The sequence below is a fragment of the Lagopus muta genome, chromosome 6, assembly GCF_023343835.1.
Source record: "Lagopus muta isolate bLagMut1 chromosome 6, bLagMut1 primary, whole genome shotgun sequence".
NCBI lineage: Eukaryota > Metazoa > Chordata > Aves > Galliformes > Phasianidae > Lagopus > Lagopus muta.
This window is the reverse complement of record NC_064438.1, coordinates 15,990,359-16,005,139: the sequence shown is the minus strand read 5'-3', so window position 1 is coordinate 16,005,139 and position 14,781 is coordinate 15,990,359. Positions and strand designations below refer to the sequence as shown.

Below are 14,781 nucleotides of genomic sequence, written 5' to 3'. Positions count from 1 at the left end.
TGTTGTTAGTATTTTTTTAATCAGATTTGATAATGCTGGTCCAAATGAAGGATTGTGAAAGGTGAGTGGCTTGCTTTGCTTGTACACAGCCACTGGTTGGATTATGAGAAATGGGGCCAGAAAGAGTTAATGTTGTTTTCCTGTGGCTAAGCTGGCTCTGCAGGATTGAGAAGTAAGGTGAGTTAGTGTCTGGGTGTTGTGGTCCTTGTGGCAAGGCTTTTAGCTTTATATGTAGCCATTGAAGACTGCAGGAAATTCATTGTGTTCCTTCGAACAGGATGGAGCCTTTCACGTGGTCTTTTCTTTTTTCTTTTTTGAACTTCAGTTCTGAAGTCTCTATGCATTGCCTAGCTGCAGGAAGACTCCCTGAGCTTGGAGATGTATGAGGGAGCAGCAGGCTCTCTCCCAGACCATCTGGGGAGTTCTGCCTGTCCCCGTGGGAGACCAAAAGTGGCGGTTGCAGATCGGCTCTGAGATCATCAGCAGCGTGATGCGTTGCGAATGTCGGCATGCGTCAGGCACGTGCAAGTTCAAAAAATGCACTGGGGATTTGTGCAGCAAGGGGTAGGACTGTGCCCTCATTTGGAGGTGTGCCTACCCAGCAGCTGGGCTCTGGGGCAGTGAATAGTGCTGTGGGCAGTGGATGCTGCAACTGCACCAAATCACCGTTAAGGTTCTCTTTCAACTCGCATTTAAGCCTGGAGGGGTTTGCTGTGAGTTGTGCTGCTGTTTATAGACTTTGCCTTCCTGGCTTGCCTCCAAGGTTCGTAGTGGGCTGTGCGCTCTCTGGTGCGTAACTCCCCCCCCCCCCGACTTCCCCTCTGCTTTGTCTGCTGTGCTCCAGCCCTCGCCCCGGAGCGGCGCTCCCTGCACTTCCTCTGCCGTGCTGCGGTGAGCTCCGTAACCCATCCCACGGTAAGCCAGCTGCTTCCACTGCTGCCTGGTACTGGTGAAAGGAAAGCTTGATGTCAGTGCTTTGTATCAGGAGGATCGATTACTACTACCTTCATCCTGATGGCTCTTCTTCTAGTCTTCTTATGCATGTACAGGTTATCATCTAATTTCTTCTTGAATAACAGTTTTGAAAGGATTAAAATCAGCTGCTGTTTGGAGTTGTGACTGGAGATACGTGAAGAAGAAGAAATTGTCATTCCCTTCTCTACCAGAGCAGGTAGTGCATCAGGTGGGAAGGAACAGAGAGCTGCCCATAAAGTGATCTGCTGCATATTTAAAATCAGAATCCTGTTTCAGTGTTTGGGATGCTCTGTTATCCCAGGTGTGACTGTTAGCTCCTGAAGAGCACCCCGAGCAGGCTCTGTTGCCTTGCCAACCTCATGCCACGTGTGCTGAGGTCCCTGGACCTGGGGAGCGGTGCTCCTCCTGCATACTTGGTGTCTGTGTCTCTGGTAACCTGCTCTCAGCACAACACCTGCCTGCTTTTTCCTAATAACATTTCAGATAAATATTACAGCATGGAAGACCGAAGAGTTGATTTATGGTTGCTGGCTAAGTAGAGAGAGACGCAGTCCTAAGTTTCAGCTCGCACCAAGAGAAGGACAGATGAGATGGGACTCAGTTGCCTTTGCAGCACCATCCACCTGTTGGATGCTGCAAGCCCAGTGTGTGCTTCCCTTTGTGCTTCTCCCCTGGTGACTGTCACCAGGGCCGTTAGCCTACTGCCATACACAGGCTGGCAGAGCTCAGGGGATGCAGGGAAGGGATCCTTACAAAATGGCCACATTTAATGACACTTTAATGCCACAATTAGAGTGTCCACTGCACAATCTGTGTCCTTGTGTTGGAGCTGTGGCCAGAGCCATGCCCCTGCCATGTGGAGCTAGTGGCACTGCGGGCAAGGGAGACCACAGAGAGCAGCACTGTCTCGCTCCTAACCTGTGCGGGCTCCTCACTGTTGGTCCTGGGGCACAGGCAGTGTGAGCTCTGTTCTCCCAGGCAAAACAAAAGGCGATGTGCTACGAACCACCACAACTTCCACTCTAAAAATACCATAAAAGGCTGTGTCCTTACAGGCTGGGCATGGGAGCCGTTCCCACCCGCATTACTGCAGCATGAGTCACTTGGCGATCGCGAGGCGCTCCATGTGGATGCCCGGCCTAAGATGCTGGAGGAGCAGAGGGAGGAAGGGGAACTGCTCCGTGGCACTGTGAAACTGATAAAGAGTTATGCAGAAGAGGATGACGAGCACGACGTGTGAACTTGATTGAACCTCTGGGCGGTTTTGGTTTCGTTGGTGTTTTGTGAGAGCTTCCAGGACGTGCTGCTTGCCGATGGTTTGTCCTGGAAGTATTTGCAGCGAGGAGCCATCTAAATATGCGGACAACTCTGGTTTGCTTTTAGGAATCACAGAACCTGCCCCATGAACATGAAGCCAGAAGGACCCTCTGATGTGAAAGTGTGTGTTATTCAGCCTTCAAGCTCAGCTTTTTCTCTCCCTATCCTCATTGTACCTCTCCTCATCTTCATCCTTCTCTTCCCTACCTTGGTGCAGAAATAGGCTGAGCTGTTTTTTGTTTTAAAAAGAAAAATAAATAAATTCATAGAGAACTCCCTGACAATAAGTGCTGCTTATGCAGGTGCCTCGTATCCCATGCACAGGTACTGGACAGTCAATTCTGTTTGTTTTGGTTTCTTTCCCAAGACGCCGCCTACCTGCCTGGCCCCAAGATGGGTGGTTATTGTTTTCCCTTTTCCTTCCTTCCCTTGACGAAGCCCTGGCTTTCAGGGCTTACCAGATTAAGCCCGTCAGTGGGAAATTCTATTAAAAGCTTCCTTTATTTAGACGCCCAGTGATGTCACCACGTGGGCAAGTTCTCTGAGTTGCTCTGGGTTGCGTGTGCAGAGGGGAGGCTGTGGCCTTGGGGCTGCATCACAGTCGGGACATCCTTCGGGATCTCCTTGAGGACAGCACAAGGAAGGTCACACAGCAGGGCTTAGGTTGCTCTCTCCTCACCCCACTCTCAGGTTCATCTCCTGAAAGAATTTTTTAAAGGCTGATGCCATATCTCTGCCTGTTCTCCTGCTCATCACTTTCCAGGTTAGTTCTTTCAAGAGTTTTTTCATTGCTGCAGGTAGCAGCTGCTCAGGCTCTGCTCTTCTTCAGGAGGGTTTCTGGATGCATCCCCCAAAAGGCAGTGAGAACATAGGATAACAAGGTGCTGGCCTGGAATGGAACCAGTGGGCTGGGCACCGGAGTAAGGAACCAGAAGAATTTCAGTTTTATTTCTTGACATCTCTGAGAGTTACTAAATGGGGACACAGTGTATATATGTGAAGGGTTAGAAGGCCAAAAAATTTATTAGTACTCTACTTTTTTCCCCCATCTCTTGTATTTCACCCTTTTGCCGAGCAAGAGGCTTGTTCCTAACCTGTTCCATGCTCATATTAGAACTTGAATTTGCCAACAACCTTTAGTAAGGACAAGCTGAATGAGATAGCCACTCTTTAAAGCAAATTGGTAAGCCAGAGGTTCTGACTTACACTGTTTCTTGTCCTTTTTATAAGCAGTAAGCATGGCCTTTGCCTGTGCTAGACTGTTTTGCTGTGGCAGGTGATGCTTTTTGGTGTGCACTGCTTTTGGCAGCTCTGATGTTGGGGCTCAAATGTGTTTTTTGGAGGGCCTGTATGGTGCGAGTGAGGTATGCTCAGAGCCCCACTTGGTTTCTGCTTGTAACGTGATGAGGCTGTCAGCCAGGATGGCTCAGCTTTGGGAGGATAATGCTGACACTTTTGTGTTAAAAATATTCCTTGAGCTGTCAGAAAAAATGTGTTTTATTATTAATGCGTAGCACTGCAGGGGTCCTGTGAAATGAGCAGAGTTGATGAACTGTTACAAATTAGCAGAAGGCCATATGCAGTATTTATTAAACAAATGCCTGTCTCTGCATAAATCATCTCCATCTGCAGGTTGTACCTGATGGGCACTACATGAGCCACGTCTTTCTGTGGTAGTACTCACAAAGAGGAGCATGGGGTGGCTCTTGGTGCCCACTGAACATTGAAGACCTCCTCCAGAAGTTTGGGCAGCAGCTGAGCTTCCCCTTTAGCCTGCCTGTACAGAGGATTCCCTATCAAACCCCAGCTCAGGTTTGGGTGAGACATGCTTTCTAACCCACACATGCTGATGCTCACTCTGCACTGCTGCTGCTCTGCTTGTTGACGTTGTATCCTTCCCACGTTCTCCGCCTCGATATCCTGAACTATAAAAAATAAAGATAAATCTGGATGGCACAAGCACTCCCCAACTCAGTACAGGTGGCTAGATGCTACTTCCCTGCAATTCAGAAGGCATGGATTGAGACTGAATTAACAGCAAAGGACGTCAGGATTGAAGGTACCCATGTTGAGATCACTAGCAACAAAATTCAGTGTTCACAGTACAACCTTAATTTAAAAAGAAACAAACAAATATGTTTTTAACGTTGGGAAGTGACATCTGATAATATTTTCTTTGAAGAGTGGGTGTGGGGATTCGGTATTTTCAGCTGCAGCTCTCCTCAAGAATATATTTTTTTATATGACCATCTCTCAATAAACTTTTGTAACAATTTCTTGAAGGCATTTGTAGTTGCAGAAAGTTTTTCAGCCAAAGATGTGTTGCTGTGGGGAGGGGAAAAGGGATTGGCAGCCTGTGCTCTGCTGGATTTGTGTCTGATGGTGGATTTTGGTGTCAAGTGGATATGATTTTAGAACTGGGTGTATCTTGCAAGGGCTTTTCCAAGGCACAGGGATATCAACTGCTTTTGAAAAGCAATTGGGAATGTGATTTGTGGGATCTCAGCTCTTCAGAAAACTGGGTTTGGACAAGAAACGTAAAAGGAACTGTACACAGGAATAGACAGAAATGCTGCTATTTAAGAATCCAATAGAAGCTCGGCGTAAAGAAGGGCAACCTAAATTTGAGGTCTGCATGGAGTGGTTTCATCTGCAGCTCACTACATGGAGCGATTTGGGACTTCATTGTCATCTCTGAGATGCTACAGATAGGCAGATGAACTCCTGCATCAAACAAGAAGGTCATCTTCATCCATCCACAGGCTGCTGGGCTGCTCCTCCCCTGGTGTCTGAGTCCTGAAACTCAGAGTGGCTGTGGAAAACCTTCTCGAGAAGCGATGGCATGAGGAGGAGGAGCTGCACAAGCACTCTCAGGTTGGGTTGCTGATGCTATCTGGCTGTTGATAATTGCTAGCGGAAATGGTTGGGCTGTCATAAGCAAACTGCTGGTGTTCTGAGCTGTTAGATGCATCTCTGCTCTTGCTCTGATGTCTTTGAGTGAGGTGGGCAATTAAGCCACAGGTGAATAATAAGCACTTGCCTGTGTTTGCTGTGAGTACAAAGGATGGTTGGTCAGAGATGGCTGAGCCTTATCCAAGCCATGTGGTACGTTGTGATGGCGTTTCTCTTCTCTGGCCTCATATGTGGAGCTGAGCTGAATGAATTCAATGTCCTCTAGAATCTAAAAAACCCAAAGCATCCCAGGTCTTCTAACGCAGCTTTAGGCAGTTCCTTGTGAAACATGTAATATGTGCTTGAAGTTGCAATTTGCGTCTAAAAAACCTTGCCTTTGTAAGGTAGGAGCCTTTATTTTGATATTCCTAAATGGTAGCATGCTGTTCAGCCAGCCCTCCTAGGCTTCCTCTCAGTTTAACCAGGGCCAGCATCCATCCCCTCCCTGCAGCCTGAGGTTCAAGGCAGCACAGCAAGCATGTGATCCATGCCAGTATCTTGTCCATTGGGGATGCTGCAGTCCGGAGCATCACTGCACGGGTTTGGATCAGGTCTTTCCTGACTGCAGCACCTAGCATGAGGCTGGAGCATTGTCTGGAGCCTGGGAAAGGGAAAAGAATGGTGTTGAAAAGAATGGTGTCAATTCTCTATATTTTGTTTTTCTCGCAGTACCCAAATCAGTGGTGAGGATTTTCTGCAAATGGGCAGCAGCTTGCAAGGTTAGCTTGGGTAGCAAGAGCTGAGGGTTTCAGGATCTGAGTTGCCTGTCTTGATTTGGGGACCTTAAACCTGATACTCTGGTTGCTTAAAAAAAATACATTAAAAATAAAATGTGACTGTATGCTAATGCATTCAGTGCTTTTTCTAGAGCTGTGAGCTTGGCAGCCGGGTCTAATTTTTCATGTGGCACCTGTGTTTAATTCTGAATCTCACTGGCAGGAGCAATGTGGCTTAGTGCACTTCTGTGGCTGCTGTAAAAGACCAGTGTCTGCAGCAGTGTGGGTTTGGGGGTGACAAGGGGTCTGCAGGAAGCATGCACATGTCCCAGTGAGAGCAGAGAATGCCTGAGTTGGCAGAATGTTGTCTGGGAATGGTGTGCAGTTCAGCTCCCAAATCACCCACCGCTACTCCTAGCAGGGAGCAAGATCTGAGGCTGCTGTTTTGCCAAAATCCCTTCCAAAAGGAGGAGGGGAGAAACAGTCTGGAAAAGCAAATGTTTTGTGATAATGTTGAGCAACAGTAGGTGCTTTTGTTTTCTATCAATGTAAGGAAGTGGGAGAAACGCGTCATCGCTTCAGTGCATTGCAAGCATCAGGGCTGCAAGAGATTGAGCTCTAAAAGAGACGGAGATTGTCCTGCTGTAGGGGGCCACAGAGAAGGATTCAGCAGTGAGATATGGGTGAAGAAAAGACCTGGAGTGCTTTGGGAAGGCACCACTTGTGTGCTGCTGCAGCTATGCTTCTATTGGGAGCAGGTGTCACAGGAGAAGGAGGAGAAATGCAGAGAACGTGAGCTGAAGCTGTGTGGTTGTTGGAAACAGGCACCTCCTGAAGCTGCTCTGCAGGCTAGTGATAGGAAAGCTGTCCTGTGTTGCGTGGACGTGGCACAGGTGCTGTGGCTTTTGTGTTGCTAAAGGATATGTTTCTACCAAGTATCGGCGTTGCTCTGCTAGAACAGGTGCATGCACATACGCTGCTTCACTTAGGTGATGGAATTATTTCTTCTGGCACCCCTGGATGGGGTTTGGGATGCTTCAGCTCTTGAACTGAGTGGTGGGGAGCTCTGTGACCAGAGGGCTGGATGGGGAATCTGGGTCTTGAAGTATGAGGGGTGAGTGAGGTCATAAGTCTCAGGTGCTAAATACATGCAGTGCTGCAAAGTAGTCTGGCAACTGACAAACTTTGCTAGCAATCTTGTAGGACTAGGAAGTTTGTGCATGAAATGCTGGTAAGAAACCTGGTTTATCTGCAGTATTTTTGGATAGTTGAGGAGTTTTCAGCTTTCTGTCCACTTCTGACGGGCAGTTGTGTTGTCAAAATGCTAGAACCACACAGGTGAGCTCCTCTTGTTCTGTTCTCAGCTGGGACAGAGTTGCAGTGACTGTGCCTTAATGGCTGTGCTCACCTCAACAGAGGCCCCTCTGCTAAATTAAGTAATGATGTAGAGCAAACTGGCTCCAATTGCTGTCTAAAAAAGCTCTTCCTGCTCATGACTCGATGTTTGGTTAAAAAAAAAAAGCGCAAAAAAACTCCCATGCAATTGGTATTTGATTTAAAGTCTTATTTCAGCATCTGCAGTCTAGCTCAAGCATGGATCTTACTTTTTATGTTGGCCCCACTCTTTTTTTTTTAGGAGAAATAAAAGAAAGCAATTTCTTTGGGTCTTTCCTTGTCAAAATACCTTCCACTGTTCTCAGGTGTTTATTTATTGACAAATTCCCTTTTCAGAGTCCTTTGCAAAGTGCTAAGGCCAGCTGCACCAGATGTAAGTTGCATTCAGTTATCCCAGATTTTCATCTTGGAATGTGAAGATTCCCATTTCCCAAACTCCTTCAGAAATCATCATCATCACTGCAAGTGTTTTTGGTAGTAATTAACTGAATTAACGGACAAGTTTTAAGTGATCTGTCTACTTGCTTCTCCTGGATGAATGTTAAGGCACTTTAAAGATGAATGCGTCTTTCAAGTTCAAATCAACATTGTTTTTCCTTCAGTTGAGCATGTCTGCAGTTAAGTCAGACTGTCTCTTGTTTCTTACTGTCCTTTTGAAACCCAGATGATGCTTGAGTTATTTTCATTTGCTCTCTGGGGAGAGCAGCATATGCGTATAATCACCACTGGTACAGTCTTGCTTTAGCCAGCACTGGGAGTTTTTTGCACTTTCTTCCTGATGTCAGGGCAGGGCCTTTTCACCATCTTACAATTTGTGGATTCATGCATGTTTTCCAAGGACCAGATTTGCCTTTCTTTTTAATAGAAGTATCATGTAGATAAATTACCCAGAGGGGCTGTCAGAAGTGACCAGGAAAGCTACCCTACAGGCTGCAGTGCCGTGTAGCCCATCTGCTTCCAGAGCTGCAGGACACAGGGTGGAAGGCAAATGGAGCTGGAATAATTGCTGTGTCTTCAAGAGCTATGTGTCCCTGTCTGTACCTTCTCCCTAGAATGTGGGTTTCCATCATACCAAATGCTTGTCTTTCCATCATTGCCACAGTCTCTGATCTTCTTCAACTTTTCCTTCTGCTTTTTAACTCACCCAAGAAGGAAGATTTAATTTTTTTTGTAATTTTTCTATGTTTACTGTCACTTACCTTGTTCAGTTGTTGTCTGCTGTGGTCCCCTCTGACCTGCTTCTGTTGCTACATTACTCATATCAGAAATGTTGAGCACATGGAAAACTGTAATAGTAGGTAACAGATGCACTGAAAGAGGAGAGGTTTAGATTTGGTATAAGGAGGAAATTATTTACTATGAGCGTGGTGGGGCACTGAAAAAGATTGCCCAGAGTAGCTGTAGCTGCCCCATCCCTTGAGGTGCTCAAAGCCACACTAGATGGCATCCTGGCAGCCTGATCAGATGGAGGTGTCCCTGCCTGTGGCAGGAGTTAAACGCTGGATGGGTCTTTGAGGTCTCTTCCAACACAAAGCACCCTGTGGCTGTATGATTTCTTGGTCCCTTTCCTTCAGTAGGAGGTAGGAATGAGTTGCTTGAGTTAGTGCCTTTATGGGAAGTTCTTTGAAGCTCTCCTACTTCGGGCTTGGTTGAAGCACTCCAGTTAAATAACAGGAGCGTCCAAGCATCCACCTGTCCTTTGTGAGAAACAGCAACATTCCTTTCACTTTTTCCCATCTCTTTCAGTTGAAGCTATTTAAGATCGCCATGAGGTTCCTGGGCAGAGCTGGCATGGGACAGCCAGGCAGGATTGCTGCTGAGCTCGTGGGGTGGTGACCCACTTGGGGGAAGACTGGGAAACATGGCTGTGGAACTGGGTGAGGTGATGACAAGCTTCCCAGAGCTGTGCCTGTTGGTACTGCCCATGGGCTGTCCTCAGCCCTTCTCCTCCTGGGCTTATGGCCAGGCAATGAGCTCATGGGGAGGGCTCTTTCCCCAGAAACTGAGACAAATTACTGCCTCATCTTGATGCTGGCATCGTCACGGGAGGTTTCAAAACTAGACATGGGGAACGTGCTGGGCTGGCAAACCTGAACTACTAGTTCTTGATGGTTTGGGATGGCCTGTGATATCAGTGGCTTATGTTGTTACATGGTAGTGTATGCCACAGATTGGTAGAGGAATACAGAATGTAGAATAGCAAGGATCATTAAGTCCAGCCGCCAAGCGAAAGGTGTTAAGAACGTAAGGTTTTTTGTGTCATTCTGCTGCATTTAACTATTATTGCAATGACATCACTGACTTTCAGCTGTCAGCACACTTTTCTCTTCCATGGCTGAGAAGCTGCACGGCTGCCTTTTGTCACACCGGCTCCAGTGGATCCATTTTTAGTGTCAGACATGCACTTTATGTCAACCACGGTGAAGTGGTAACAGCCAAATGCCTTGTGAATTATAAGTAGTATTTTGAAGCTCTGACCAGACTACACAGATGTTGATTTCAAGCAGCATGGAAAAAAACAACAAAAAAAAAGCCAACAAAAAAACCCCAACTGGATTTATTTTTACATTGACTGCTTAGTTGGTGCTGTTTTGTAAGCTGGAGCCTGTGGTGAGTACTGTGTGTGCCTGAAGTCTTCCCTTCCAGTTGGATTTTATAAACATGTTTTCCCCAAAGAGAAGAGGGGAGGCTTCTTGTGTGAGTGATTTCCTCAAAGGGAAAACAACCATTACATTTTCTTGTTTATATATAATGGTGCTTTTGCACAAAATAGCAAAAATTCCTGTGAGCGTTCAGTTTGGGTAATTTTAGGAGTTATCAACAAACAAAAAGGAAGAGAAAGGTTATGTTGTATTAACACAACCTTTTTTTAATTACTCCTTGGAAACGTTGTGTGTCCTAATGCCGTACTGCAGAGCTGTGGGGGATCGTGGAGCTTGGGAAGACATCTTTTCAGTGCCTTCCCAGCGCTGGATCAGACACTTCTTGTTTCTCTGAACTTTGCTATTTCTTGATGTGATCTCATGGGGTTTCAGTGGAAGGGAGGAAGTTAACAGTGGTGGTGCTTCAGAGTCTGGAGATGCTGTCTGAAGGTAGCGGGAGCCCAGGGAGCTGCCAGCAATGTGTGTGGTCAGGGAGTGTCCCCACAGGGGCTGCCAAGGGTGAGTGGGTTTGGCTGCTGTGTCACCCAGCAAACCCATTGCAGTGGCTGAAGGAATGAGAGTGGTGCAGGGAGGACCTCTTTCAAACACGTTTTCCTTGGAGCACAGGAATTGGTCTAGTTTGGCTTACTTCTCTTAAGCATGGGACATGAGCAGAGGTGAGACCCACGCAGTACACGTCATTTCATTTTAACTCAATTTAGATGCCTGCAGCTTAGTTATAATAGCCCTGCAGGCTATTTTCAGCAAGTTTTCTGAGAACGAGCTGTATCTCATTGCTAGTAGATTTTTAGCTTCCTACCTCTTATTTTCATTGGTCATCCCAGTGCCTTTATATCATAGGACATTTGTTGTTTCCTTATTTGCACTTTACAAGGATGCTGTCCCACTGTGCCAAGGAGAGCACAGGCTGCTGGCAGCTCAGCATCCTGCCCATTGCATGCTGAAAGGGAGAGCAATCATTGCTGTACTTTCCTGTGCTTTAGTTAAAAAAATGTAAACTGCTCCTCATTCTGAAGCAGACAGAAGTTTGCTCCTAAGCTCTGTGTTTATGCAGTTTCTTTCCATGCTTATGCATTGCCCAAAGAGGGGGATTTTTCTTCTGGATTTTTGGCCTTTATTTATAGATGCTGGAATGGAAGATGGAGGAGAAAATAAGTTTTCAATTCCCACAACAGCATGTGGACTTTTGCATTCTCTAACTTCTCTCTCTCTCTTTTCTTTTTTTTTTTCTTAATGAGGTCAAATAGAAATCATTTAAATAGCAAAGCTTCTGAAAAAAAAAAGAGAGAAAAATGCATTGCATCTTCTTAATTTTTATTTTTTTTTTAATTCTTTGTAAGGTCTAAGAATAACAGCTGCTGAGGCACAGTGTGCAGACCCACAGCCCTATTAGGGGTTCAGCATGTGTCTGGAGCTGCGGTTTGGCACTGCAGCAGTTGAGCTTTGCATAAGGGCTGGGGCTGGCCTGGTGTAGTGTGGGTGCAGAGGAACTGGGCCTCACTCCACTCCCTGCTGCTCCTCCTGTGCAAATGTTTATGTGTCACAGGTTGGTAGCTTTCAGGTCCTTTTTTTTTTTCTTTTTTTTTTTTTTTTGGTTGCTGCTTAAAATGGAGAGAAATACCAGTTTTTGAGGCTGTCATAATGACAGCTACGCAGCGGGCTCTGTTCTCTGAATTGCTTCAAGTTCTTGGATGCAGCGAGTAGAAATTGCTTGGCTGCAAGGAGTGTGCCTGCTGGGATAGAGGGGCTTGGGGCTGCCAGGGGAGGCCCTGCCACTCAGCCAGGCCAGAAAGCAGCTGAAACACGGAGCCCTGTGCAGGGAAAACAGCTAGGGACATGTGCTGGGTGGGGAGGAAGCTCACCCTGAGCACACTGAGTCAAAAGCTTGAGCACAAGTGGCAGTGGGGGAATGATTTCTCTCTATTACTGCCTCCTGCTTCCCCACTGTGCTGGGAATCCCAGCCAGGATGGCGCTTTGGTGAAACCTCTGTGTCCCCTGTGTATAGAGTTGCACAGGGGATGAAAATGAGGATGGGTCAAACCAACTCCTCGACCAGCTTGGGAGTCATCTCTCAGCATGTAGCTAGTAGCACAAGATCCTGCCTTGTTCCCAGGGAGCTTCCTTCCTTGCACGTTGCTATTGTGGGTAGAGCAGCCTGCACAACATCAGTTACACCTCGACCCCCATTGCCCACAAATGCTTGGTGCGCTGCTGAAGGGCAGCACTGAATGGGATGGAAAACTCACCAGCTCCTTGCTTCCTTTGCAGTGAGCCCTCAGCAGGAACCAGCCCTTGTCCAGACAGCGGTGCAACAAGGCTGCCCGGGGCTGAGCCGTGAGCGCTTGAGCAGGAATCATTGCAACCTGAAACAGAAGGCTTACTGCTGGTTAGATGCCCAAAAGGGAGAGCACAACTCTGGCTGAACTGATGCATCTCGGCACCTGATACAGGTGCAGGTAAGGGCGCGGTGCCTCACATCACCACATTCCCTTTGCCTAATGTGTCAATCAAATGGCCCCCAAAGCAGTTGTTTGCTGCCTGTGGCAGTGAATTGTTCAGACCTTTGCTGGGCTGTCAATTATGTAGTTGTCCTGTATGTTCTGTGGTCATCCTGAGTGTTCTGCTTGAGCTGCTTGGGACATCGCTACTTGCATCACACAGCTTGTACTGGAGACCTCAGCTGTCACCAGTGCCTCTGCTAAAGGAAGGGGGCGTGTTCTTGTAGAGGTGGCTGCAGTGTTATGGTGCATGCAAATATGATGCAGATATAGTGAGATGAGAACCCATTTGAGCTGTCTGAAACACCTATGAGTCATGGAAGGTGATCTATGAGCAGTCATTTGCAGAGGCCCTCAGTTGATTCAATCTCTCCTTAAGTTTCATCTGACTTCATGCTCCTCCATTTAGAAAAAAAATAAATTAACATGCCTGTGCGCTCTTGGGTTTGTCGTAGTCAAGGAAGTAAACATGCAAACAGGATCTCCTGTATCTGTGTTCATCCTGCCCGGTAGTAATTTTGTTTCTGAAGCCATTACTGACTTTGTGAGCACAATTCTGCTTCCCTTTTTTGCAGCACGACTGCAACCAAATGCCCACTTCGCCTGATAAGAGATTAGCAGCAAGCAGGGATGGGCACAGGTCTGTGTGCTTCAGTAAAACCTTCTGGGGCATTTTGAGTGTTTTGTTGTCCTCTGCATACTGAGCTGCTGTGTCTCAGTGGGGTTGCACACTGCAGGGCTTTGCTCTGAGCACTGCCTTGGGACAGGCAGCCAGAGGTCGGCTCTTTGAGCCTGTTCCTGCAGGAAAAGTGCAGGCTTGTAGCGTGGGCAGCCCGAGGTTTGACATGATTTGATTTGTTAAAATGTGCTTTTAAAATAGAATGCATAACAGGAACAGAGACCTTCTAAGTTTCCATGGTGGTGAGTGCAGTTGTCAGCTACGTACCTTATTGACTGTGTCCCACAGCAGTTTCAGTTTGATACCAGCATGTTGTGCTGTGTGCCAGGATGTGGGGTTTTTTTTGTTTGGCACATTCAGGAATCCAACAGATCTTAACCAAACTCATTTCTTAGGGTAACAATTCCTAGTGATTGCCCTTCACCCAAGCAGTGATTAGAACCCCCCTTGCCATGCGGTGTGCTGCACTGTGGTGCAGTTCTGTAAGGGCTGAGGCAGGCGAGCAGGTTTCCAAGCTGTGCCTTGGGGGGCAGTGTGCAGAGAAGGGCTGCAGGTGGTCCAGACAGCTCCACCTCGGGAAGGAACAGCATTGACTCAAGGGGAAATAGGTTGGTTGCAGGGAAGCTGTGAGCATTCAGCAGTGCTTAGATGGGGAGGTTTAGCAGCAGGGTTCAGCTTACGCAGATAATTGCTGCTTAAAGCAGTGGGCTTAGAAGAAAATTCTGTTTTTCTCAAGCTCAACTTGTGTGCAGAAGGGTGCATCAGCACAACATCACCAGCAGCTTCTCCCTCCTGAGGCTGGGATTTGCTTTCTGCCAGAGGTCCCCAGAAAACTGCTGTGTAAGAAGGTTTCCGAGGTGTCAGACCTTGCATCATGGCTGAAGTGAATTTCTCATGGGGCATCTCAAGGCATAGAATGTCGTAGGATGTCCCAAGTTTAAAGGAACCACTGAGGATCATCAAGTCCTAAACATGCATATTACAGATGTGCAACTCCTTGCAGTTCTCCATGAAACTCTACATCTCCATTGGCCAGGTCTTCAGTGCCTTTGCTCCAGTCCTTGTACAGAGACTGTACACTTTCATTTCTGCTGTGTGCAGATCTGCGTGCTGCTCTTGAGTCCTGATGGAAGTCCTTAATGGGACTTCCTCCTTGTTTGTGTTTGTCAAGCAGTGGGGAGAGAGGATACAAAGGTATGCAGATGTATCTTCAGGGAACAGGTAGCAGCATCTGCTTCATCTGCAGGTGCTGGAGAGAACTAGGTAGGGGATGGCTAACACATCCTAATGGCTCTGCTCACTGAGCTCACCCCCAACTCTTCTTTCTGGTGACAGTGGTATGACTACAGGAAAAACTCAGTGTCTGTGTTACGTTAAAGTCAAGGAGTATGGAGTGTAGATACCTATATTTACCATTAAATAAGATGGTAAGGATTTCATGGAAAAAAGAATCTGAGACATCTTGGGGAGGATTATAACAGTAAGTCTGACTTTGAAATAGCAATGTTTGCAAAAAGTCATGGAGTTCAGATGCAGACACCTGACTGCAGCCAGTACCTGAAATCCCATATGGCAAGCTAGCAAA

At 47.0% G+C, this 14,781-nt stretch overlaps 1 protein-coding gene across 9 annotated transcripts in view; it reads left to right on the top strand.

The window, feature by feature from the left end:
* LOC125694447 (USP6 N-terminal-like protein) overlaps positions 1-14,781 on the top strand; it is a 66,497-nt gene that overhangs the window by 30,635 nt on the left and 21,081 nt on the right. For 6 of the 9 annotated variants that reach the window (XM_048947683.1, XM_048947684.1, XM_048947687.1 and 3 more), the window contains one exon: positions 12,288-12,475. The exons of 1 other annotated variant lie outside the window; for it this stretch is intronic. The gene's annotated coding sequence lies outside the window, so the exon portion shown is untranslated. Of the gene's footprint in view, positions 1-798; positions 916-3,500; positions 5,167-12,287; positions 12,476-14,781 lie in introns of those variants that run through there. 2 more of the 9 variants (XM_048947686.1, XM_048947691.1) reach the window with 2 other exon arrangements.